The sequence below is a fragment of the Pararge aegeria genome, chromosome 8 (assembly GCF_905163445.1).
Source record: "Pararge aegeria chromosome 8, ilParAegt1.1, whole genome shotgun sequence".
Classification (NCBI taxonomy): Eukaryota; Metazoa; Arthropoda; class Insecta; order Lepidoptera; family Nymphalidae; genus Pararge; species Pararge aegeria.
The window spans coordinates 3538681-3566597 of NC_053187.1; the positions used below are offsets into that span (position 1 = coordinate 3538681).

General features: G+C 34.5%; 1 protein-coding gene across 1 annotated transcript in view; it reads right to left on the reverse strand.

The window, feature by feature from the left end:
* LOC120626088 (protein spaetzle 5) overlaps positions 1-27917 on the reverse strand; it is a 48930-nt gene that overhangs the window by 14984 nt on the left and 6029 nt on the right. The gene's annotated exons all lie outside the window — the stretch shown is intronic.

The window sequence follows — 27917 nt, forward strand, 5'->3', positions numbered from 1 at the left end:
CCTATCTCAATTCGGCGATACAGCAATAATATGATACTACATGGCATGAAGTCGGAAGATGGTGATCCCAGTCGGTTATTCGCCATTATATTGCTTACGCCATTGTGGGTAGTTTAAGTTGTCTCTCTATAACAGCTGGTATCAGAAATCTGAAGTTATAAGGATTTAAATGCTCTTATCAACACTGCTACAATAGAATTGGCATCCAAATATGATTACTGTCAACTACTAAATGGAACGAAGTGACGAACCGCTTGTTCGAGAAACACTACTAAAGTGGAGTAGTTTTTGATGCTTCAATATTAGTCGTGGACAGGGTTTCTGTATGTTTTTAATTCTGTGACTGACCTGCTAGATAAAATAACGTTGAAACTTATAACATCCCTCTGTTTTATCAGAGTTTAAAAAAGCAGTGTTCAAAATGCAATAGAATGTTGCGCAGTCCGTTTTATATTTTTGGCGCCGTGGGTGATTCTATTCAAAAACATTTGAGCACATATTTCTACAGTATGATCGATTACTATTTTCAAGGTCAATAATGCCTTGATAATGCTCATTATTTCGATCAACAAAGTACGACTTGTTACAAAACTGTAACGGGGTACGATGCCGCGATGGAAATTATTCGGGTAACCGGGTTTAATATCTGCCATTCAAATTCAATTTCAAAATTCATTTTTTCAAGTAGCCTAATATAAGCACTTTTGAATCGTCAAGTCTGTCTGTCTGTAGCGACTCTACCACCGGCTCGGAAGGCAGATTCTACCGAGAAGAAGCCGGTAAGACACTCAGCAATAAATATAAATAAATATAAATAAACAAGGCTAACGGTATGAAACTACCATATGACTTTTAGAATAAAAGTAAGCAAATTACGTGTATGTATAAGAACGAAAATAATAATCTTGTGTTAAGCACGGGCGAAGACATACAGTCCATTGAGACCTTTGTGTAGTAGGTATACCTATGAATAGACATTATAATAATTGGTAAAACAAATATTTTAGATCCTTTTACTCATTACACTTCAAGTTAGCAGTATAATATGCAGATACCCTACGATCTTAGACTGCATCACCTCATAACACCTCTTACCGGAGATTGAAGTCGATGCTCAGTCAATTTTTTTTTTGTTTATTTATGAAGAATACTAGCAAAATACATTTAATACTTTTTTTTTAAATATACCATTAAACAATAACATGCACTGATATATCATAGAAGCAGTATAAAATGCATGTCGATTACGACTGCATTTTATACTGCTAACTTGAAGTGTAATGAGTAAAAGGATCTAAAAATATTTGTTTCACCAATTATTATAGTGTCTATTCTTAGGTATACCTACCACACAAAGGTCTCAATGAACTGTATGGCTTCGCCCGTGCTTAACACTGAGGTACACAAGATTATTATTTTCGTTCTTATACATACACGTAATTTGCTTACTTTTATTCTAAAAGGCATATGGTAGTTTCGTACCGTTAGCCTTGTTTATTTATATTTATTTATATTTATTGCTGAGTGTCTTACCGGCTTCTTCTCGGTAGAATCTGCCTTCCGAGCCGGTGGTAGAGTCACTACAGACAGACAGACTTGACGATTCAAAAGTGTTTATATTAGGCTACTTGAAAAAATGAATTTTGAAATTGAATTTATAAAACAAAATTGCGCCCATCCAAGATGTCAGGATATTAACCAAGAAACAATAACTCACACACCGCGACTAGACAGTGTCTCATTTAAATAACAAATTGAATTTTGTTCCATATCCAGATATGAATGTAGTATATTTATTGGTATTCATTGATATTCTTATATTTATATAGAGCTATATACTACTATTTTTATATATTTTTTAGACCGACAGTTAATGAGAAACAGAAGCCTGGGTTTTATAACGATATTAAAGTTTTCCCGATTAAGGTAATATACATAAAAAAAGAATACTCATAACTACTTTAACAAACGCATACTCGTACAATAATACGTACGTTTTGTATTTACATAGATTTTATATATTCCAAATGAAACTGCGCAAATAAAAAAGTGGAATCGCTCATTAATACATATATACATTACATATCACTGTATATATACGTATATAAATATATACGTATATGAAGCAGCAAAGGAAATCCGGTTAGGGATCCAGATTTCGTTTCAAACACTTTCGAATATATTTCGCATAAAGCATTGAAACACTAACATAACAAAAGATACCAAAAGCATCAGCTGCTTCCACCATTAGATGAGTCAAACGCAATCAATAGCGATTCCGATCACGTAAAGGAAAGTCGCGAGCTTATCTGAATCGCCTGGTGAATAACGGATGGATTCCCAGTTTCCAATCTATCTGTCTGCCTCTTTGGTCCAGTGGTTAGGATGTTCGACTACCGACTGTTCACTGCAATGTAGGTAGTGATTGGAGAGAAAAATAATCTGGCTGTTTTACCCCAAGACAAATTATCTCTATTGTTCTTTTTTTATTTGTATTATGATATATTTTTTAAATTTTATATCGATCATATTGTGTTTGCATTTCATTATAAATATTTAAATACACTGAACAATTATAATTTATAAAAAAATTTAAAGCTACAATTAATGTTTTTATTGACATAAGATAATTAATTATTGTATGCTAACATTTACAAATACAGCCTGGATAGCGTTAGAATAGCTATTCTTAAAGGTCAGGTGAGTCGAAGTCTGACAAAACTCTTAAACTGTTCTAATTTTATAAGAACTTTAGTAACTAATAAAGGTGTTATAAAGTTGGAACACTAATAGATTAACGGTCCGTTATTCTAGTAGTGAAGTGGAATTATAATAAATTGTAAAATACTTACCTAATTTAATTTTAATATTGTAATATTTTTAATAAAAAAACAAATATAGCGATTTGGATTTTTTCATATACATTATAGTTATATATATTATTAAAATTTACATAAAATTTACATGCTGCATTGTCGTATTAGGATTACTTTTTCCTGTAATGACAAAAACGTAAGATGGGAATAAATAAAAAAATAATAATCTGAAATATCGATACCCTGACTGGTAGGATATAAAAAGGTTGTTTTAAAATTATTAGATCTTAAAATTATATTATTTTTGTGTAATATTACAAGTATTTTGGATTGTTTAATCACTTTCTTTATTTTAACGCTTTGTTTCATTTTTAAGGACATTTCGCATTCAAGGCAAAGACAGATTTTATCTTCAATTGCGCAGCTCTGAGTTATCGCGGTTTATGGTCGACTTTCCAAATCCACTTGTAAAACCAGAAAGCGTCATGTAAAATGACACTGGATGTAAATCTAACGTGTAGTAAAAGAAACAAGGCTTTTGAGTAACAGCGGAACAACCTTTATTTGTGACTGGGCAGTGAGCATAAATACATAGGAGCATATAAAATTTAACTACCTAAAGATTACTCGTAAAGTTTGAATTTTACATAATATCCTGAAATCCTATATCAAATAAGTCACAATAACGAAAAAACTAAATTAAAATAAGAATTTCTATTGTCTTCTTTGGGCATAAATGATTGTTTTCTTACAAAAACGGAATAAGCTACATATTAAAAATAATGCAACGCTTAAGAGATAATGAAAAAATAATATTAAGGAGTGTACCTACGGGAGGGGTTAAAAGCACTATGTTTTTAACATAACCTGGTTGTGTAAGATACACACCCAGGTTATGTTAAAAACAAAGTGTTGATAGGTATGTCCAGAAATGGGACTGGCACTGAACCCATGCCTCAACAGTGAATTATAAATAGGTAAAACATGATGGATGATAGCTTACTTTGAAAAAGTTGTAACGTAACACAACGTAGTCGGAAATTAGATTGCAAAGCTAATTATGGGAAAAAATCGGAAGCATTGGCATTACGTAGGTTACGTTATACGTTCTGCATTGTGTTGCAATCTTGGCATGTGCTTGTTTATAGATCTTTGCTGTAGCAGTTAGTTTACTTTAGGATAGCTTTATTTTAATCAACTGGTATTAGTTACACCTCGCAGTCAAGATGTTATACAGTTGAATATGGTAGAGAACTAACCGTTTTATAAATCCCAATTCTAGTCGGTTGCTATTCGGCATTGTACTTTTTTTGTAAAGTAAGTGATAATCGACATACCAAGCAGATTGCCCACCTGATGGTAAGGGGAAAGCCTATAAACATAGCAACCCTTCAAAGGGAGTGAAAAATCCTGTGAGAAGGGGTGAGGCAGAATAGCTTGAAACATTTAAAAACGCGGTGAAAGCATATTATCTTGCACAATAATGACGACTTTTAGTACCTTGTTTATGTTTATTTTTATTATCTATATGTTCTTAAGTATTTATGTACGATTGAGTATATGTTAGTTTATTATTTTATATTTATTTATTATATTTTTCTTATTTGTGCAATTTTGTTTATGTATTTGTATTTAGCTATTTGAATGTAGGTTTATAATAATTTTACACCACCTGTCCGCTCTCGCTCATCTTTTCCTAATCCAAAGGTTGCCTGGCAGAGATCGCTACTAAGCGATAAGGCCGCCTTTTGTATTCTACTTCTGTCTTTGTATTTCTATTGTTTTTTTTTTCTAACTTCATAGTGGTGTGCAAATAAAAGCATGTCCTTCAACATACAGCCCTGCGTCCATCAATTTGAGGCAAAGGTGTTAAGCCTCATGTGCCCCTTCAGACCGGAACAGAACATCGCGGCAGAAATAAGCATGGCCATAATACTTCCTTGGACGAGCCCTGTCACAAAAGCTCTTCTGATACAAAAACGCTGCGTAAGTTTAGTAGCCAGCAAGTAATATAAAAATAACTCTAAGTAGAACTCGACTACACTTTCGGGGGGTCGAGTTAGAATATCAGCGCGCACCTCTAACTTTTCCATGTGCGTTATAAGTAATTAAAATATCGCTTGCTACAACGGTGAAGGAAACAATCGTGAGGAAACCTGCGTGCCTGAGAGATCTACATAATGTTCTCAAAGGTGTGTGGAATCCACCAATCCGCACTGGGCCAGCGTGGTGGAATACGGCCTTAACCCCTTCTCATTGTGGGAGACCCTGGCTCTGTAGTGGGCCAGTAATAGGTTGATGTGATGATGATGATGAAGGAATTTAAATAATTATTGACTGTCGAACACTGTACAAAATTTCATATTATATAAAAATGGTGTTATACTGCCGCCATATTGAATTATTTGTTATTGATAGTTTGATTTTTGATGCCAGCACTTTAAAACCAATGTTAATCGGGATTTTAAACCCACCACGCTGCTACAATTCGGGTTGGCGAACTTAAACGATTATTATCAAATGCTATGCATATTCCTGGACCGAAAGATTAGCGCGCTATCGAAGCCATGGGAATGGGATAACTTGAGACTGGTATTGAGAAATAGTCCCGACTCGAAATCAAACTCAGGACCTAGTTATTCATAGTTGAAATGATTCCAACTAGACTGAAGGGGTAGTTACCTACACTATACCCACATTCCACCTGGTATAGTATTTGATAAGATATTCCCTTTCGTTTCTCTAATTTTGTTATAAATTAAAACCATGTTCCAATTTATTGTTATGCTCTGTCTGTAGTTAAAAGCGCATTCCAGGACAGACAGCTTAGCGTGCTATCCAAGCCATTGGGATGGTATAACTTGAGACTAGTATTAAGAAATAGTCTTAACTTGAAATCGAACCGAGGACCTCGTAATTCGTAGTTGCAATAATTACCTCTAGACTGACCAGCTATTTACCTACACTATATCTACATTCCACCTGGTAGTCTTCGATAAGATATTCTCCCCCGTTTCTCTAATTTTGTTATAAATTAAAACCATGTTCCAATTTATTGTTATGCATTGTCTGTAGTTGAAAGCATTTGCATGAGGAAAACGGAACGTTATGTAAATTAGAGCTTTATAGAGTGAACAATAGCGCTATCGCAGTTCGCTGAACCACTCGCGCCACTATTAGGTATTGTTAACAAGTACTACTACCTGCATATTTAAATTGTTATTCATACTCACTTAGTTCCAATTCACACGAACCATTTATCATAAAGTATGCTACGCACTTTTATTCCCGGTTCACATCACTCCAGTTGAGAAGATTATTTAGGTATGTATCGTATGTTATGGTAAATATTAGTTTATTATTTTTTATATTTATTAGTATAAGTATTTTATGTGTGTAATCTGTATAAGTATTAGTGTGTAATTGTTCGTCAGTATGTATAAAATATTAATACATCTTAACAATCGGTTTCCTTTGGTTTTCCGAATGCTAAGGTTGCCTGGAAGAGATCGCTACTAAGCGATAAAGCCGCCCTTTGTATCCTACTTTTTAAGTTTCTTCTTATTGTGTCCATTGTTATTTTTTCTATTTGTGGTGTAATAAAGTGTATAATAAAGAAAATAATAATAATAAGATTTTTAGTAACTATTGCAAGAAATTGGTAAATTGGTTGTCCTCATATAAAATGTATTCGATATATTCGATATCCATAGTTCAGTACTCGTTGCAAATTCATCTCATATTATTAACATATAGTGACCGATTAGCAACTGACAGCTAAGTGACTGAATGAGTTCTATCTCAGGTCTTATTGCCTTTGACTTAGTTCCAAATCACATAAACTGTTTATCATAAAGTGTTCACTTTTATTCCCGGTTCACATCATTCCAGTGATGATAAATTTTAGTAAGAAGGTGTTGCGTCTTCATTGACGTCTTCACTTGCTTTCCATGGTATAGTGATGAAAAATACCAAGAGTTAGGAACTAAAGATAACCAATGTCACCTTCCAGATCTTTCACTATCTCAATGCAAAAAGTATCGTCGATTTCCTTGCGTTGAAAATTGTGCAAACCGACAAACACGCTTTCAGCAGTTATATGAATAATGAATGATGGCCATTTATAATAGCTTTGCAGCCAATAGCCAAATAGCTTTTTGTAAGAAAGTAGATAGTTAGATTAATACGAATGACAACTCTTGGAAATCTTGACACAAAATCTACACGCCAGAAAGTGCCAAACTGTTGGAACTATTCCCATTTACAACACAAAATAAATGTACACAGTTAAAGCAATAAAAAAATATTATATTCTATTCTATTCTATACCAAATGCCTAAAGCTTTGACACTTTAATGCAGTAAGACGATAGTAACATATTAAATCAATGCTTTAATGCACCTACGTAACTAGATCATTGGGGTTAATGTGAGCCTCCCATTGTTGATTGTAAATTGACGCGATTATCTGTAATTGCACAGCTTTGTGCGTGTATTTAAATGATGACATGTCGAATAAAGCGTTGACGACGTATTGGTAATGCGGCCTTCCTTTTGGGGACAGAGTTCCCGAACCTCTAACTTATGAGAGTTTTAATCTAATCCGCACTAGACCAGCGTGGTACGGCCTTAACCCCTTCTCATTGTGAGAGGAGACCTGTGACCTGAAGTGGGCCGATAATGGGTTTATATGATTATGATGATGATGATGAATCACTCGCTTCTACGGTAAAAGGAAACATCATGAGGAAATCTGCATGGCTTAGTTCTTCTTCATAAAGTTGTCTAAAATGTGAAAAGTCGTCCTCACTCACAAGAAAGTGTACCGACTTTCTCTTTCAGTCAAGCAATCATTTAATTTTCCTGGTGAATATGGAGAATATATCACTCGCTAAAGTTAACTAGTTGAAAAATACAAAACATACGAGGGATAAATCATTACCAGCCCACAACAGGGCACGTGTCTCCTCCCACAATGAGAAGGGGTTAAGGCCACAGACCATCACGCTGGCCCACTGCGGATTGGTGGACTCCAGAAACCTTTGAGAACATTATGTAGAACTCTCAGGCATGCGAATTTCCTCACGAGGTTTTCCTTCATCGTTGAAGCAAGTGATATTTTAATTCCTTAAAACGCACGTAACTTAGAAAAGTCAGAGGTGCGTGCGTGCGTACGAGCGTGCTGGGATTCGAACTCGGCCTCTTAAAAGTGAACTCGAGCTTCTACACACTGCGCTATCACAGCTTTAAGGATAAATAAAAAACACATATAATGTTTATATGCTGTTTAGATAATGCTGAGTTATGGCTAAATACAGATAAGTTTTTAACAAACAAATTTTAAGACGATTTGTACGCTGTGTGGTTGCAGATCAGAATACTGTTGCCACCACCCCTTCGTGGGTGTCGTACGAGGAGACAAAGGGGATATAACAGAGAACGGAGATCAGCGTCCTCTTAGTTACAATAACTATCGTCTGCGATCATCAACCCATCTACCCAGTGTGGTGATTATGGAAAAACCCTCCTCTTGAGAGAGGTCTTTAGCAGTGGACTGTTAAAAGCTATTGATTGATGATATGCCCATATTTGTATGGAGATGCGCCTGGCTAGTGCCGTCTTAAGTTTCCCCGCTTGAAAGGAAAATGCACTTAGTCATCTTCGTAAAACTATTTAGAAATAAGGCTAACGGAGTCAAGGTCGAAAGTAGACAACTCGAATGTACCTGTATGACAGATTAGTTACGTAATAAATTACGTAACTAATCTGTCATACAGGTAAGAGCAGTTGCTATGACAATATTTAAAAAGCACAGACTTAGTCATTCAAGTTGGAACATAGACTAGTGTAACTGTTATTTTGTAAACATATTGACAGCATATTCATGATTTTCTGTTTTTTGATATAAATACGTGTGCAGTTTCGATACACTCAGCTTCGATTTCTGATGTCGCCCAGACGTCCCTACCACGGTCGCGGGTAGTCGGACTAAACCCCAGACCAAAAGCCCACCCTAGTCCGAATTATCACATCGAGCCGAGCCGATGACTGAGTCCTCGCAGGAGGTTCCCTCGGGTCGTGACCCCGTTCCCTCCGATGTTGCCAAGCCCTGGGGCTCTTCTGATAGAGAGCTTTACCACTCGCCCATCTCCCAGGTGACACAGTTATAGCTCTTGAGGTGGTTATATCATATCTACTTTCCTGCCGAAACATATACACTTCATTCTTATGAGAGACTCAGACGACGCAAAGATGCCTCCTGGTGTCTTAGTAGCTCAGCAGACATTTGTAGCTTATCAATGAATAAAAGAAAATAAAATTCTTCTTCTTGCCCGTATCCCTGTTATATCGGGTCGACATGTCTTCTTCAAATTTGGTATTTATGTATATCTATCAACACTCTTGGCACTATCCTGTTCTCTTGCTGTAAGTCCTATCTACAAAGGTTGCCTGTAAGAGATTGCTTGCAGCAATAAGGCCGCCTTTGCATGTCTATATTGTGTACTGTATACTCCTTACTGGTTCTTTTCCTGTATGTTATATGTGCAATAAAGTGTTTCTTCTTCAAAATTGAAGACTTGTTGTTTTGGTTTTGACAGATATTTTTCCTACCGACCGCGTATTTGACCTCAACCCTCCTTAAGAATGTAGTCAATCAGTCCTTGACTACAGCTTAACGGATATCTCATTTATATAAAGTTTCAAAACTTATATTTATGAGATATCGTTATGTAAGTAGTTCTTATTTGTGTTAGTATAGATGAATGTTTGATGTCACAAAATAGAAACATGGTTAAATCCACAATTTTCTTCATGGCCTACAATCTAAAAAGCAGGAAGATTTTGATAGTTAATTAAGGATTGTGTGAAAACATTTATGTAGTTGTAGGAGTAGCACTGTGAGCGACACTAACGAAACTTCTAATATATTAGGGGAAAAAATTTCAAAAGGATTTTGAGCCGAGAGGTTTATTTGTACCAATTTAGGCCAAAATTATCCAGATCACAGTTCGAAATCTTTTCCTCATCAAAACGCTTTGGAGTATTACGCATAAGAATAACGGCTGATAATTATTTTATCGCGCAACCACGCCTACTATATCGTGACAGTCGCATGCGCGGGCGCATGCTATAGAAAGCGTTATGTCAACTGACACGCCTAACCTAGGAATTATCCTTGGATTGTCGCACGATTTCATGTACTACTGTCATGCGCCAATATGATTAGTGCTTTTAAAGTTTTCCTTTTACGTTCGTGAAAGAGTAGGATTTTGTTTGTCCTGCTACGTTTTTAATACATTTGAGCCCGATTTCCCAATGGATCCGTGCAACAATATATTTCATCAATTCTTCAATTCCTAAATATTTCCCACATAATATATGCACACAGACAATATTATCGACAATATGCAGATTATTATCTGTAGTAATAGTATAGGCGCGTATGCGGGGTGGGAGGAGGAGGGCTTTGCGATCAATACTAATAACGAAATAAATTTAATGATGTAAATGACAACTCTTTATACATCGACTGCATTTTTACGTACACAAATTCTAGTAAAGACACTCTGTGGTTCAGCTAACAATTTAATAGAAAATCAGGCCCAATGGTTCACGCGTACAAAATAAATACTTAGTGGTCAATTGTGGTCACGATAACGAGCGAAATACTTACTATAATAATATATATTAATAATAATATATATATTATATATATATTAATTTACTTATCGAGTTGTTTTTTTTGATAGGGTGCAGTATATTGAGGAATAGAAGCCTATTATTATTTCCACGGTATAATTAGATGTAGTTTAATTATTTTTCTCAATTTTATTGTAATGAATGAAATTATGAGGCGTGCACTTTTGGATTTTCTAACTATTTTGGTTTTTACACATAAGTTTCAGAGACTATGAAGAATAATGTACCTCTAAAGCCTGTGAAGTAATATTTCGGTTTTCATTTACACGTTGTATATAATATACATATATGTATATATTCCTATATCTATTTGTTTAATGTTTATATCTTATTTATTGCACCACCAACCTCATATCTACGTTTTTTCCTCTTGTTTTGTTGGTTGCCTGGAAGAGGTCGCTGTTTAGCGATAAGGCAACCAAATTGTACCCTCTTGCTTTCAAACGTTTATGTCTGTGTAGCTTTTTTTTTCTGTGGTGTACAATAAAAGAGTATTCATTAATTATTGTGTCATATAGATTTTATTATACGTTATACTGTGCATTACTATGTATTTTATATCTGTATTCATATACCTAGGTATCAGTTAATTTTTTGCGTATTCTTCAGCATTTACCCGTTCAATTTACCTCACATTTGAGGGTATCTGGAAGAAATCCATTTTGAGATAAGTCATCTTGTGCACGTACTATCCATTTTCATGTTAATTCTTATCTTTGGTACGAAATAAATAAATTGATATAATAATAACAAATAACTAATTTACTTTATTCGAATAGAAGAACATTTAGAAATAGCTGTAAATATACAAGCGAAATGTTTGTAATATTTAGACCAATCATTGTTAATTACTTCTTAATTACAGAATGATCTGTCTAGAAAAAGCCGTGTGAAATTTCCGGCGTCTGTAATCGAACGTTATGTGTTAGAAACTCTATAAATCTCGGTATTAATATATATTTTTGTTGACCTTTGTCACGCAGTGGTGCACTCTTTGGTCTTTTAAATAAGACGCGTGTTCGATCTCCGGCAGGGGTGACTTGGGATTTTAAGGGAGGCTTCGGCCGTGGCTAGTTACCAACATGCCGACAAAGTTACGTTCCGGTACGATGTTGCGTAAACAAGGTAACCCGCTAAAATCTTATGCATCATCACTTAGAGGTGAGGAGATTGCAGTCAAGGGCTTACTGGCAGTGGAATATAAATAGTATTTTCACGCAGAAACGAAACAAAATGTTTTTTAAAGAGATAGCTAAAGTGCTGGTCATAGGTTTATTTTTATACCGGGAAAACGAATCGAGGCAAAAACTATTTTTTCTAAGTAACAACAAAAATAAATATTTATAAACAATTAAATTCCGCGCAGCTACTGTTGCTATTTTTATTTTAATTAAAAGTCGGAACTTGATATGACATTTGAATTACCATATACAGCTACTTTTTTTGCGATAGTTTCTAAGGAATTATAAATATAACAACTGATTTTGTAAAATTATAGAGTACAGTCATTAAAAAAAGCATAAATAATAATATACAATTGTTTTGTGTAGAACGTGCGGTAGGTACCGTAAGGCAGGGTAGTTTCTTAAATTAAATAAAAAAATATTTCTTAAATTTTAAGTTTCCTGCTTTACCAATCGACCATACATAGTATACGAATTGTTCAATACATGGTACGTGTAGCCAACGACAACAATGTGTACAATAATAGAAAATAAGAATTATGTTGCCATGATATCTGGGAATATTTATTAACTTTCTTAGTATGTAATTATATAAATTAAATAAAGTATTTAATAAAAAATTATAATATATTATTTAATATTATTATTATTACCGAGACTTAATCGAGACTGATAATTACAAGCATTCGTTTGTATGAATGCTATTAAATATCGATTATTTTTTGAAAACTTAAGATTACGAACAGATACTGCCTCTAATGAAAAAATATCAAGTGGCTACAAGAGCTTGGCAAACGCCGAGAAGAAACAACCTAATTGGCCAATTTCAATCTGACACTATATTGTTGACACTTAAGAAAACTATCAACGTTGTCGGAATACTGTCTTCCCATATTCGGGTTATATCAAGCTAAATGCTAACCTATTATCAAAGGACTGGTAAGAATTATAGTAGAATTCTAAACTGGATAAATACCCAATCAATGACGTAAGTTAACCTCAAAATCTTGAGCTTTTACAACCTTGGAGTTCCATTGTCAACTGAAGGTTTAACATACTTTTGAATACCTTTAATAAGTGCTTTGTCATTTCCCATTACGTGACCTGGGTCTAGTTAATTAAGTCAGTTGAACCAAGGTCTGACATGACCAGCTGTCACTGTCATAATGAGATTGACAATTTAAATGGAACTGTTAACGAGTACTGTTCAATCCGTTACAAGCGGAACTAATATTTGAAATACTTGTTCTGGAGTTACTTAATTATTTTCTGTGTTCCGTACATACATGTCAGATCAAGCCAAGATCTTATCAGAATTAAATACTTTAATATAACATATAAATAAGGCGCGCTTAGCATAAGCTATAGCTAATATAATAAAGATGCTTTAAATTGATATAGCAAGCCAAATAAAAACATCACAACATTTTCTTTACAGTATCCATCAAATACGACAATAAACTTTATTGTTAATTTTTTTATTTCGAGTTTAGTTGCGCACGAGGATATTCGACGAATCATAAAAAGCTATTTTTTTCATAATCAGTTCAAAAGGAGCCCAATAATAATATATATTTAATAAGAAATGAAAAAAGGTTGTACTTCACATACAGTACTTATGTAATTACAAAGAATAGAAGAAAATTTAACGCGCACTCCTGCCCATAATATCCGATTAGGAAACGTTAGCACTTCAGTGCGTGACGATACAGCCTCGCTCCACTTGCATACATTAGTACAAAATGGTTGACAGCATAATAATTATTTACACTATTTATCCTGTTAGGCTTAGGACATAATGCGTATTTTCTTTTAGTTTATATTTTGTAACACATTTACATTTTTTCTGCTATAACACACAGATTTTCTTTAAATACAATAGAGTTAAGAAAATTAAGCGGTTTTAACTCAGTGGGTAGGATTTAGAATTCTAAAGTGAAGTCGGGGCCGAGTTCGAATCCCAGCTTGAACCGCTAACTTTTATGTGCGTTTTAAGCAACTAAAATATCACTTGCGTCTTAAATGAAATTAATGTTCCCAAAGGCGTGTGGACTCCACCAATCCGCACGGTGTCTGTCTGTCTATGTGGTATTACGTAATGTTTATTGCCTCTTAATGTAACAGAAACGGATACTGAGCCTGAACAGTTACTACCAATGATATTAAAAGTGGGCAACGTCAGTTATAACATCGATTGACGTTTTAAATTCATCGTTTTTAACGTGGAACAGCAGCTGATGAATTCTTTTTTTGATTTCGAAATTATGTCCCTTACAGCAGTGTTTTCTTATTCTGTCCGGTATGTATGATGGCGTTCCAGATCCATTAAGGGGTAAGGGTTAATTAAAAGCGAACCCCCTTCCAGTCTACTTTATATTTAGCCAATTTGAACTGAGTTCGCAGTTAAAAACTATTTTTTCACCGAAAAAAGTTTTGTTTATGGTTATGATAGGCGGATTGGATTGCTCACCTGAAGGTAAATCTAAAACCATGGCTTATAACAGAACACTTCGCAGTACATGCAAAGAACACAAACTTCCTACAAATATGTCCATCAACCTGAGGCGTAGGTCAAGTCTCATATTCCTCTAATTACACTAGCAATCACGTTCTCAGACAGGAACACAATGAAAACAGCAATGCTACTTGGCGGCACTGTCTGTCACTGTCTGTCACTTAAAGCACCTCTACTAGGTAATAATTTTTTTGCACAAATTTTTTAAACATGTACAAATAAATAAATAATTAAAATTGTATTAAAAAAATAGTGTGCACTTAGCCTTACAGTTCATTCATTCATTCATTCATTCATTGGTTTGTTTTGTAAACGTTTTGCACATGTGTAAGTGATGGCAGCATGGTAAGAGTATTAAAAAAAATATGGAGCCGAATTTGGATACAAAATTAACATTTTTATGATAAGCTTGGGCTGGGCAAGAATCATGCGCGTCGGAAAACTATGATGAGATGTACAGATATAAATATAATTCGATGCTTCTTCGTAAAATTGATTTGTGGCGAAAATTATAATAATCAGGACCCTGATAGTGAGCTTAATTAAATCAATGGTTCCAGAATCCGATTACATAATAAATCATGTACAAAAACAAAAACAAAAATAATTAAATTCTTTTATAGACGTTCTGACTTCATCATGGTCCTGATCGGAAATAGACCGGACTTATAATGGTTAATCTAACCAAACTCTGCAGGTCCACGCTTAATATTATAGTGAAATACTATGAATACCTTGTTTTTGAATTTTGAATACCCGTTTTATGGTGGCAATAAATAGAAATAAGCAATATAATTTATAAAATTACCTGTTTTATAAGTAACATATATTTAATTTGGATTGTTTTTTATATGTATTAATTCTGTATATTTATGTATTTTAGGTTACTTAAACCAGCACTTGGGAACCCTCACAAGACCCTCAAGAATTTCAGGTATTAGGAAGTTGAATAAACGACCAAATCTTGCAGCGGAGTAAACGAATTTAATTCAAGTGTTGGTATTCAATGTTTTGACTATAAACATAGATTGTTTAAATAATAAAATAAAGCATATTACACACTATTTAGTCCATAACATACTTAGTCCACGCTATCAACTTAAGCGCACTGCTGTCATTGGCGTTGAGATGTACCTATATACACACCTTTGCACTAAAATATATCTACTTTGAAATGCGTAGCCACTTCAGGTTTTTGAAAGTCTGATATTAATTTACCAACAGTTCATTGATCCGGACCTTTAGTGATTGACATATTGTAACTTGTCGTACACTGTTTATGCCAATTCACTTGATTGCCATAAAAACTATAACAAGGGTGCGCTGAGGTAGTTATGTCACGTTTCGTGTTATGTTAGGTCTACACGTTCAGACATGCTCAACATATAATACTAATAATTTATTGAATCATATTCATAAATAAATACGAAGACGTACTCTCCGGCGTTGAATTCTACGCCAATTTTATAAATTTAAAATGCATATTGCATATGCATAAAAATTATAAAATTAGTAGACTGATGTAACAGGCATATACTAATTTCGGCATCGATGGTAGGAGAGCCGCAGCTTAATTGGAAAAAGCGCTCAGGCCGCGATTGTCAGAGAGTAGTAGGTTCAAATCCTGGCGGTTCCGAAAATTTTTATGTGGATTTTAAATTTATAAAATTGATAATTGCTCCAGGTGTAGGTAAAAACACTAATAAAAATTATAAAATTCTACGCCAATGTTTTAATATGAGCTAAAAATAAGTACTAAGTTGCCCACAGGTAACTAAATTCCCATTAAGTAAATTAATGTTAGCCACCACTGACAGAAGATGTCTCTGGAAGAAGTAGGACCATCGTAAACAAACACAAAGATAAAAAACACGGTTTGCTAAAACATTTTAAATCTACGGATCCACGGATTGTTTTAGTGGCTATACCTGTAGCGTTAAATAGAGTAATGTAAGAGGGAAGTGCCTACATAAATGGCACATAAATCGCTATGTATCGATAAGGCCACCGAATTGTTATGGCCACCGAACTCTTGCTCTATATGTGTGTATCTCTGGAACTACTTTTTTCTTTGGTGTACAATAAAAGTCTATTCTTGTATTCATAAATTATGTAAAAAGGATTGTTAGTAAAAGTTAATACAAAATATAAACCTCTGCATCAGTGGCGTGCACTTTATATATGCACAAAACAACTGCTTACCCCAAAAATGTATGCATACCCTGGAAAGAAACCCAGTACACGCCACTGCTCTCCACCCATGCATTCAGCCCGGTTTGGAACCGAGATACAACAATTTGCTGGTGTAAAAGAGCACTCGGTCTCAAATAAAGGCTTGCCCCATCTTGCTTGAAAATCAAATTGTGTGGCTGCAACACTTAGCAAGCAGCAGACATGCTGCAAATTTGCACGTCGAATTGGTACTTGAGTGGAGACACAGCTTAACTACTCGAGGTATAAGTGTTTTGCATTATTTAATTATTATTTTGGTTCAATTGTTACTGTGTTTTTAGCTGTTACTAAATAGATAAAAGTACAGTACAGCTGAAAGGGGCACCAAATCGGTGCCACTCGCTCTACAACTCTCTTTGCTATGTCAGAAGAGGCTCAGCAATCATCATCGTCATCACTATCAAACCGATACTCTTTACTACACGGGTTAAGCCTGCCTTCCGAACCGGTGGTAGAGTCACTACAAACAGTTGACGTTTCAAAAGTGCTTATATTAGGCCTACTTGAAATAAATGAATTTTGAATTTTGAATGAGATGTGCGTAGGCCGTAGTCAAGTCAAGTGCTTATTCGTAGACTTAACTCGCCTTTGATAACGTTATAGAGAACTCTCAGGCATGTAGATTTCTTCACCTTCACCGTCACAGCAGATATTTTAATTGCTTAAGTTAAAAAGGCTCGTAACTCCGAAAAGTTAGAAGTGCTGCTGTCATAGCGTGCATAGAGGGTATGCAGATGATACGAAATGAAGGAAATCTCTTGTAAGATTTATAAATACTTAAGGGTATGTTTTTTGTAACTCTTACAATGCCTATTATTAAGTTTTTTATAACTCGTGCTGGAGATTTTCTTCATTTTATATCATCTGCATACCCTTTGCACCTCTATGCACGCCACTGGCTGCTGTGGGTTGAACCGGTATCCCTCAAAAGTGAGCCACAGACATAACGACGTTATTAAAGCAATGAAAAGTTAATTATAAACTGATTAAGCTAATATTAGCTTAAAATATTTATTTAGTTTTCACCAACTCTTAAGGTGTCTTTTTAAACTTTCCGTAATCAATTTCTGAAGGTTATCTTTGGTAACCTACACATGGAAAAAAATACGGTAGCCAAGTATATTTTATATATTTATAATATTTTATACTAGAGCAAATATTTCCTTTCTCGTAAACCGAACTAATTAATAATACATAGAATTTAATTTTAATCAGTGCTGTAGTTAATTATTGATATTATGTCATTGGCTCAAGGATTTCCTACTAGGCTTTGTTATTGTGATCAGATAGACAGACAATCAGATATTTAACAAATCAAACATCGTGACAGATATACTGATGGTATCTGGACACGATTTTGAAAGCAATTACGCGGTAATTAAAAACAAAATATGAGACCTTCCGGCACTACCGAATACAATCTATATTCATATTCGAATCTATTTTCATTAGCTGGATAAAAAGAGTGAGATTTTCCGCACAAATTTGACTTTTAACGCAATTCTTAAACCCCAAAGTCAATAGTCAAAACATTAGAACCTAGGATTTCATGTTCCGCAGTCGCACATGCTTCTGATAAAGAATAAGACACTAGGAGGTAGTTGTGCGCCGACTGAGTCTCAATACAAGTCTGAATATTGCTAAGCCATATTTATATTCATATAAAAGCGGTGTTAGCCACTGGGCTAGACCCGAAAGTAAAGTCTTAGTCCTACCTACTGAGGTAGGACTAAGACTTTACTTTCGGGTGCCGAGCTCGAATCCCAGCACGCATGAAATAAATGGGATCATTTCGGTATAAACTCCATTCGAACAAAAAAAGAATTTTTCAAATCCCTCTATAAATAACGGAGTTATGCCCAAATATACATAAAAACAAAAAAAACAAACGAACTGGTAGCCTCCTCCGTTTCAATGGAAATCGGTTCAAATTCAAATTCAAATTCAAATTCATTTATTTCAAGTAGGCCTACTTTATAAGCACTTTTGAAACGTCAAGTATGTATGTTTGTGTGACTCTACCACCGGTTCGGAAAGCAGATTCTACCGAGAAGAGCCGGCAAGAAACTCAGTAGTTGCTCTTTTCCAACATTTTTTCTTTTCCAAGATTTTTTTTTTTCAATGCCGTGGTACCGTTTGTAGTACATTGCGAAGCCAATTGGGCACACCACATTATCACCTGTCTGCCAGTATTCGCACTTGCTACGTTATAACTCCGCGTGCTAACACGGTATTAAGCAAAAGCAATATTAAGTAAATCTGTGCAAACAATTATCATTTTACATAGATGGATGTATATAGGAGCGTGATTTTGATGTGAAACATCTATAGGTGAGGGTAAACCTGATTGTTAGCGATACAGGCCGTGGCGATGCATTGCCAGGCTATATGATGGAACATAATATGTACCTACTATACGTAGTTGAGTTGCCGCGATTTCAAATAAATTATTAAATTTGAAAAAAAAATTTACATTGTCCATCGCAGAGCAAGTCTGTCAGTGCCGTAATCTGATATGTAAAAATATCGTGTGAGGTGTTTGTGGTCGAACACTTTTATGAAATTTTAGATAAATTTCATAAAAGTGTTCGACCATTTCGTTCGTCTATTTCGTAGGTTTCAGAATAGAAAGTTAAGTATATATTTTCAAAACGCTGGATGATTTGACGGAATTTCTTTATCTATGTTTTTGATATTGCCGACATAACATTAGGTATAACGAAGTCCATAACATTAGGTATAAGTATTTATTTATTTTATTCATTGTAATTCAATATTCATCATTCATCTTCGTACCCATATACCAAGCTACGCTTACTTTGGTGCTACATGGCGATGTGTGTATTGTCATAGTATATTTATTTATTTATTTAAAAAATATTTAGTAGCAGTTTACTAGGCTTCATAAAATTTGTAATTCATTTAAGGGTAATTGTATATGACAGATGAAATCCGTAAGATGTCTCTTAATAAGTTCAAAGTTTATGTAAAACGTAAGCTTATAGAAAAACCCTACTATAATATTAAGGATTACATTGTATGATAAAAATGCTTAGGTATGAATTGCTCTAAATTCATAGCTAAACCTTAACTCGACTGTGAGATGGTGATAACAAAAGAAAAACCTGGCTGTTTGTTGTGTGCTCTTAGACCAGGGCGCGTTTGGAACCCTGCCAGCTTTAGTTTCAAGTTAACGAATGCAGTTATCACCATCACCTAACATCAGTGTTAACATGTTAAATCTTTAGACGCTTCATAAGTGCCTGTGAATAGGTCTACATCAATAAAACATTTTGGTATTTTAATTTTGAATTTGCATTTATTTGGCATTAAAAATACCCATTAGTCGCGGTTATTTAATGTGGCGCAACTTTTCCGGGAAGGACGACGTGTGTTGAGTCTGCTTTAGTCCCTGTTCGATTTTAATTTACAATTCGATTTTAACGAATGTATATTCTAAGTATTTATGTATATAATTCATAAAAACATTCATTAGGCATCTTAGTACCCATAGATGCTAGATGGCGATGTGTGTATTATATTAAAAAAAAAAGAGGAAGCTAAGATTTTCTCTATCTCAAAGGCTCAATTTCTTTTCTTTTGCCTATTTTGGCTGTCATTTCTGCCAAATAATGAAAATTGGCCATAACACAAGCTACGGTTACTTTGGGGCTAGATGGCGATGTGTGTATTGTAAAAAAAAAAAACTACCCATTTACTACCTACTATTACCTACCTATTTACTCACTAGAATAATTAGTGCAAAACTAATTAAAATATTTGAACAAATTTATGTTATCTAAAATTATAGTAAACTAAGCTAGTCCACAATTTATCATTTCTATTTACGAAGGTTAAAAAAAATTCAAGGCAAGAATGTAAAGAACTGTAAAATTATTCTTCATTTCAACTCAGTTTTATTACGATAACAATAATACTATGTTAGTAAAGTGATAAATCTTATATTATTAGTATCTAAAAAATAATCACCTTCTTTGTACTAATAGTATTAGTAAATTGCGGCATAGCATTTACTCGTAAGTCTAAAATCCGAAATTCTTTGTTTGTTTTTTTTTAAAAAAGCTTAATGTCACCAAATAAATTTGTCATCAAAACATTGTATTAGAAATGTTTTATAACTATCAGCTAATTAAGTAGACTGGTTTTTATGTAATTTTTATGCAGAATTCGCAGAAATACACGAATCAAACATTAATGGATCAAAAATAAATCATAGAGGCAGACTTTTTATTAAGTAATTTATAGTCGGAGATGCAATAAACAAGATAAGTGTAAGGTCGCACTGGAGACATGTCGTACGACAAAAAAAGGTGTACGAACTTAAACGTACCATATTTTTGTAGGGCAACAAGTTTCCATTCTGTCTATAGACCACATGTTTCCATCAAGTCTGAAGTGATTTTAATTATTTTTTATTGGGAATACTTGTTTATATCAAAACTGAGGAGTTTTGAGCTTACAAGTTACAACACAATGCTACTGCTGAGTTGACACCGCCAATTCATAAAATTCTTTTATTTTAAGTAGAACCTCGATAAAAAGATACTTTTGGAACGTCAAGTCTGTCTATTTTTGGTAAATCTACCACCCGTTCGGGAGGCGGTTTCTACGGAGAAGAAGTCGGCAAAAAACTCAGCAGTTGCTCTTTTTTCAGTGGCGTGCACATCATAAATGCACAAATGCACTGCCTACCCTTAAAGTTTCATATAATTCGAATATGAAGAGGATTTTTCCATTTTGTGCCATTTTCAAGCTTTATGCCTACCCTGGTCTATAATCTTGTGCACGCCACTGAATGCATTCCATCTAAATTATTAATGTAAAGACTTTAAAATATTAGATTGGATCTAAGTGGAAACAAATAATGAGACTCATTTGGCGAAATTCTCACTAAGCAATTATAGTGCATCGTAAAGTCATCATCTCCTGAGGATAATGGAGCGAAAAGTCCTTAGAGAGTGCGAATTGGAGGATCTGTTTTATAGATCATACAAAAGAGAAAATTATACATAGCTCCGTGCAGTTTTGTCCTGTTTTCGAGGATTATAGCATTCGTTATATCAAAATACTTTTGATTTTTTGATGGACTGAAAACCCAGACGGATTTGAAAAATCTTTTAATCATGGACACTGCTAGTTATATAAACTATCGAGTCAACAAAATGTTTCGAAACAAAGAGTCGCTAATGTGACCTAACGATAATTTAAGCTAATTAATGTACGTGAAACACAATCTCCCAAAAGTGGCAACACTGGTGGCGCCTAAGTGTCGGGGACTGCATACAATTAATCGGCTTGCATATTTTAGGTGACATTTTGGTGTCAATATAAAAGTTTTTGCTAAAAGTGGGGTCAAGTGAAATGAGGCTAGATATGCTAAATAAGTCATTCGCGGGAAATTGCATAAAATTATTGAAATAAGTTCTTACTGCCAAGTTGGTCTAGTGGTCATCTTTGACTACAAATCACGAGGTCCTAGGTTCGAATCCCAGGTTGGGTTTGGTGGAAGGCTCTTAGGCCGACGATAGCTTTTGCATTCCAATACGATGTCGCAGAGAACCATAGTCGCCACCCGCTATATTTATTTACCTATTTGTTTTCTTTTTAGTTTTCCTAATCCTAAGGTTGCCTGGCAGAGATCGCTACTTAGCGATAAGGCCGCCTTTTGTATCCTGCTTCATTCTTCATGTGTTTGTTCTTTTTTTGTTTTTGCTTGAGTGGTGTACAAATAAAGAGTATAAATAAATAAATAAATAAATATATTCTTAGACTGCATCGTCACTTAAATCACGTGATATTGCATTAAAGCCGCAATTGGAATGGCATAAAAAGGGCAATAATAAAAAAAAGGTAGTATTTCTTATTAAGTAGGAACCGCTCGTTATTCGGTAGGAAATTAGCAGTGCTGTGTCTAGGTGAGCACGTTAAGCTATCCACACACACTAGGCCACAATCTTAAAAGCCAAGTTCTGATTCTCCCTCTTCTATAAGACAGGAAACCTGTTCGGAGCAGTGAAAAATTGATAGAAAGAGGATGCTGAACAAAACATGCATGTAAAGAAATCTAGGTACTACAGGTATGTTATAACTTTACTGCGGCGACTAATAATCCCAATGCAAATATAATGAAGAGTTACAACTATCCTTTAAAGTATGAGCTATTTGGTATTGTAACCTTAGAAATTATAGTTTGAGCAATAAAGTAAACATCATTATTGCCATCATACTCGTATTCTGTTTACGTAATAATATGTTCATTGAACGTTGAGTAAGTTTATGTCAAGAAACAGTAGTAACGTACGAACGTTGGTTTTCCTAACATGCCTTTGTTGTAGCATCTACATTTATTTCACATTATTCTATATATTTCTTATACTTTGCCATACGATAAATTGAAAATTGACAATGACTTCGACGTCATTGTCTTCAATCAATTCAGATATTAGTAGTTATTAGTTACAATATTGGCCTTATCGCTCACAGTGATTTCTCCCAAGCAACTGTCATGAGGAATTTTACTTAGATGGTAAGTAAGCGCTAAGCGATGCAGAAAGTAGGTACTAACAAAATAATACCCAATTATTAATGTCATCATCATATCAACCCATTACCGACTCACTACAGGGCATGAGTCTCCTGCCACAATGAGCAGGGGCCTCATTGCGGATTGGTGATGAATATAATTAATATTGATATCTGAAGCCCAGACCAGACCAGAGGAAATTAACATTACCCAACTTAATAATAATTGACGGCTGACTGGCGCAGTGGGCAGCCCTGCTTTCTAAGTCAATGGCCGTGGGTTCGATTCCCACTACTGGAACATGTTTGTGTGATGAGCGCGAAGGTTTTTCAGTGTCTGGGTGTTTATTTGTATATTATAAGTATTTATGTGTATTATTCATAAAAATATTCATCAGTCATCTTAGTACCCATAACATAAGCTAGATGGCGATGTGTGTATTATAGTAGTATATTAAAAAGAAAAAAAATAATAGGAAGCTAAGATCTTCTCTATCTCAAAGGCTCAATTATTTTTTTTAGCCTACTTTGTCTGTCATATCTGCAAAATAATGAAAATTGGCCAAGGGGTGGCCACAAATGATAATTAGGGTAGAACATCATACACTATAAATCATAGACTATAGAAGACAATATACCCTTTAGTAGTCGTAAAAAGGGTAACTTATTAAAACTACCAAAGAAATCCCGGAGATGTCTCTCAGTTAGTTCAAAGTTTATATAAAACGTAAGCTAGAAAAATCCTATTATAATATTAAGGATTACTATAAAAAAAGCTTGGGTATGAATTGACTTCTCAGCGAATTGTTATAAATTGATTGTGAGTTTCTTGTGGGCTCTTCTTAGACCAGGGTGCGTTTGGAACCCTTGGTTTGATTGTATTTATCACCGTCACCTCACACTTAACACTTACATGTATAAACCCTTCCGAAGTGCCTGTGATAAGCCTACATGAATAAAGAATATTTGTATTTGAATTTAAGCATTTCCGCTCTCGGAGATGATCTTGTTATTCATTATTGAGGAAATGTCATCCAAAAGTATATTACTTAAATAAAGTCGCAACCGCATTCTCAGAAGCGTAGACCTTTAGCAGACGAAAGGTCGCGGTGCAAGGGCGGGTATCGTACCGTACCGGGTCACGACTTTAAACACGGTCAAGAACACGGAGGGTTCAAACATACGACCAATTCATGACTACATACTATAAAACAAAGTCGCTTCCGGCTGTCTGTCGGTCCCTATATGCTTAAACCTTTAAAGTCTCAACTTTTCTTGCCAGCTTCTTCTCGGTAGAATCTGCCTTTCGTACCAGTGGTAGAGTCACTACAAACAGACAGACTTGACGTTTCAAAAGTGCTTACATTAGGCCTACTTGAAATAAATGAATTTGAAAGCAACGCGGTTCGAGAGGATGGTTTACATTTATAATTCATGCATAACATAGTGGTTATTTCTAATGTTATGTCATAAATAAACACATACATTGCAAACTCTTTCTGAACCCTATGATATAGATCGGAATAATACTACAGTATTGTATACTTGAATAAGGATCTAAAAAAAAATCGCGGGGGTATTTATTTCCCCAGCAAATACCACAGAAATAACAACCTATTGTCACTAATATAATAAACATACCAGATGCCAGCTAAAAATTCACGTGGACTTAGACAACCTTCATGTTACGACCAATTAGAAGGCGGCTAAAAATCAAATCAAAAAACTAAAGCCAAGTTCAAGGACAATATACAACACGTCATATGGCCAGATATTATCATGTTCGGATATTAACATATTTACTGTCGCTCACTGCGGTATCTCCTTAAAGATCAAGTCGGTCTCGATCAAGTCAGAAACAGCTTGGTAACAATATTATTAAGAAAACATAAGAGCCACCTATCATGTTACCACCAGTTTTGTTTTTAAAACCTAATACGAAAATAAGTATCTAATAAATGTTTTAAAATATAAGAAAGAATATTTTTGTATCTCCGAGGATAGAAGTGTTTATAATTACACCCTTTTTACTCAACTACAGTCCACCTATGTTGTTAACACCATTCTTAGTTTTGAAATATAATTATTTATGTTTTAAAATATAAGTTCTAGTATATAGCATGATGATAATGAGCTACCTACCATGTGTTTAATTGGAGGATCGAGTCAAATCGGTTATGAAACAATTCTTAACAACAAATCGCACGGGGACTATTATCGAGACTTAGGAAACTGTCCCCGTGAAAAATGATTATTGTATCTCCGAGGTTAGAAGTGTTAAAAATTACACCCTTTTTACTCAACTACAGTCCACCATTCTTAGTTTTGAAACATAATTATTAATGTTGTAAATATAAGTTCTAGTACGAGACTTAGGAAACTGTCCCCGTGAAAAATGATTATTGTATCTCCGAGGTTAGAAGTGTTTAAAATTACACCCTTTTTACTCAACTACAGTCCACCATTCTTAGTTTTGAAACATAATTATTAATGTTTTAAATATAAGTTCTAGTATTTAGCATAATGATAAGGAGAATCGAGTCAAATCGGTTATGAAACAATTCCTAAAAACAAATCGCACGGGGACTATTATCGAGACTTAGAAAACTAGTTACCGGAAAAGAAGTGTTTAAAATTACACCCTTTTTTACCCAACTACCTATCATGTCCAAGTCTACCTATCATGTTAACACCACTGTTAGTTTAATAATATAACAAGTAATAATATCGCTAAATATAAGCTTTAGTATTTGTCATGATGATCGCGAGCCAACCACGTCAACATAGGGCCAAAATGATTATCGAGAAATGCCTAAAAAAACATCAATTCGCATGGGGACAAGAGAACGATATGACTATTTTTAAAATTGTAATGTAAACATCTGTAAACTAATTTTCAAAATTAGTTTACAGAGTTGTGTATAACGGAATTAGCATCAATATTTAACATTTTTCATTAAAAATTTTGAAAAGTGAAACACATTTACAGCAACATTTTTTTCTTTGCTCTCAACATATTTTAAGTAGTTCGTAGTACAATTATTTTCTTCGACATTTTATCGCAGTGCCTTGTTCCTCATGTGCTGTTCTTCAACTGTACCTTTCCTTTTCTGCCTCAGTTATTATCAAAGTAGATAATTTTGGGAAAAAATGTGGTTTGTTTTTTACGGACACTCCAATCAATACCATATATTTAATTCAAGTTAAGATTCAGTTTCCAAATTCGGTGCCAGCGCCTTGTTAATTTATTGCTCGCTAATTTTATGTTGGCTACACAAATGTCCTTTTTGGGGTCGTTGAACTCGTTCGAACTTTGCAGACAACGAAGTTACCAATCTGAAAGGAAATAGCTTGAGTGCACTACCTTACGCGTTTCGATATCTTTATAAGATGACAACGTTCTAACCCGTTGACCCAAGTAGGTATATAGGTAAATAAATTCGAGAATTTAATTTTGGGAGATCGGACACTAGCTGTGCCCTGCAGTTTTACTTGTGGTTATAGCTTGATAAAAGATTAAAAGCTTAAAAAAAAAAAACTAAATTTCCTAGATTCGATTTACGGTTGGGAAATAAATTGTTTGCCATCGCGTTTTCTGTAATTAATTTCTTATTTCCAGTCTAGAATCAGGTCGGTGGTGTTCACCTACGATTGGGGAATGATGATGTTCGAGTACATGTCTATAGCAAAAATCGTTAAAGCCCACTAACCAACAATGTAGCAGTGAGAAGGAAGGTCTAAGCTAAGTCTGGCGTGCATTGAGGGCATGCACAGGGTAAAAATCTCCAGTACGAGTTATAAAAAAACCATTGTCAGAGTTATAAAAAGCCTACCCTTTAGATATGATCCTCTATGCACGCCACTGAATCTCACCAATGAGACAGGAGGTCTGTGCCCAACAGTGGGACATTAGTAGAGTGAGAATAATGATGTCGATGATTCTTTATTTCAATACCGATAAAAGCTAGATCACTTATATAAACTCAGATATGTTATACAATTCCCCTATTTCTGTCATAAGTAATTCAACATTTCAAAGAAGAAGACAACATTGCATAAATATACAGCTGTTTTATAACGTGTTTTATTAAGGGGATTACTATTAAAAACTTAAGTATTTACTGTCCAAATATTACAACAATATTTGGGGCAACATATTAGTAGACATATCAAAGATAAGATTTCCGCGTTTAACTGAGTGACTCAGTTGATTTGTTATGTAAATACTGCGCAAGCGCACCCACCGTGGATAACGCGCAACCGAATGAATATTGAGAATCTTCACGATTGTTCTTTTAAGTTTTATAATTTCTTCAATCCTTATAGTCCACACCAAACAGATCTTTGGCAATGTACCCTCTACGCACGTTTCGCTCCAAAACCGGAGCATCCTCAGAAGATGTTGACTTTACAATGAATAATTGTCATGATCAATCATCTTAGTACCCATAACACAAGCTACGCTTACTTTGGGGCTAGATGGCGATGTGTGTATTGTCGTAGTATATTTATTATTATTATTATTATTTATGTACCTATCTCCGTCCTAATTCAAATTTATATACAAATGCGTAGATAATTTTAATTTATAGACCACAGCGTTCATATAACATTGAAATTTATTGTATTTGAGTCATGGTGCGACAGTTTCACGGATCTGAGTGAATTCGATACGCTTCGAATAATCGCCAATGTTCCTAGGTTATTTTCGTACCAATAATAGTTTTGGAGAATGGACTTCTACGTAATTATACCTACCTTACTTATAAAAACCTTGGTCCAATATAGAAACTATTTATAAAGTTAATCTATTATCACATTAATCCAGCTTTTTGTATAAGTATCAAAAACTAACAGGATGGAGAATGTAACCTTTTCTTTTTTCAAAGATTATAAAAATTTCTTGTTTAATCCTAATTAAACACCC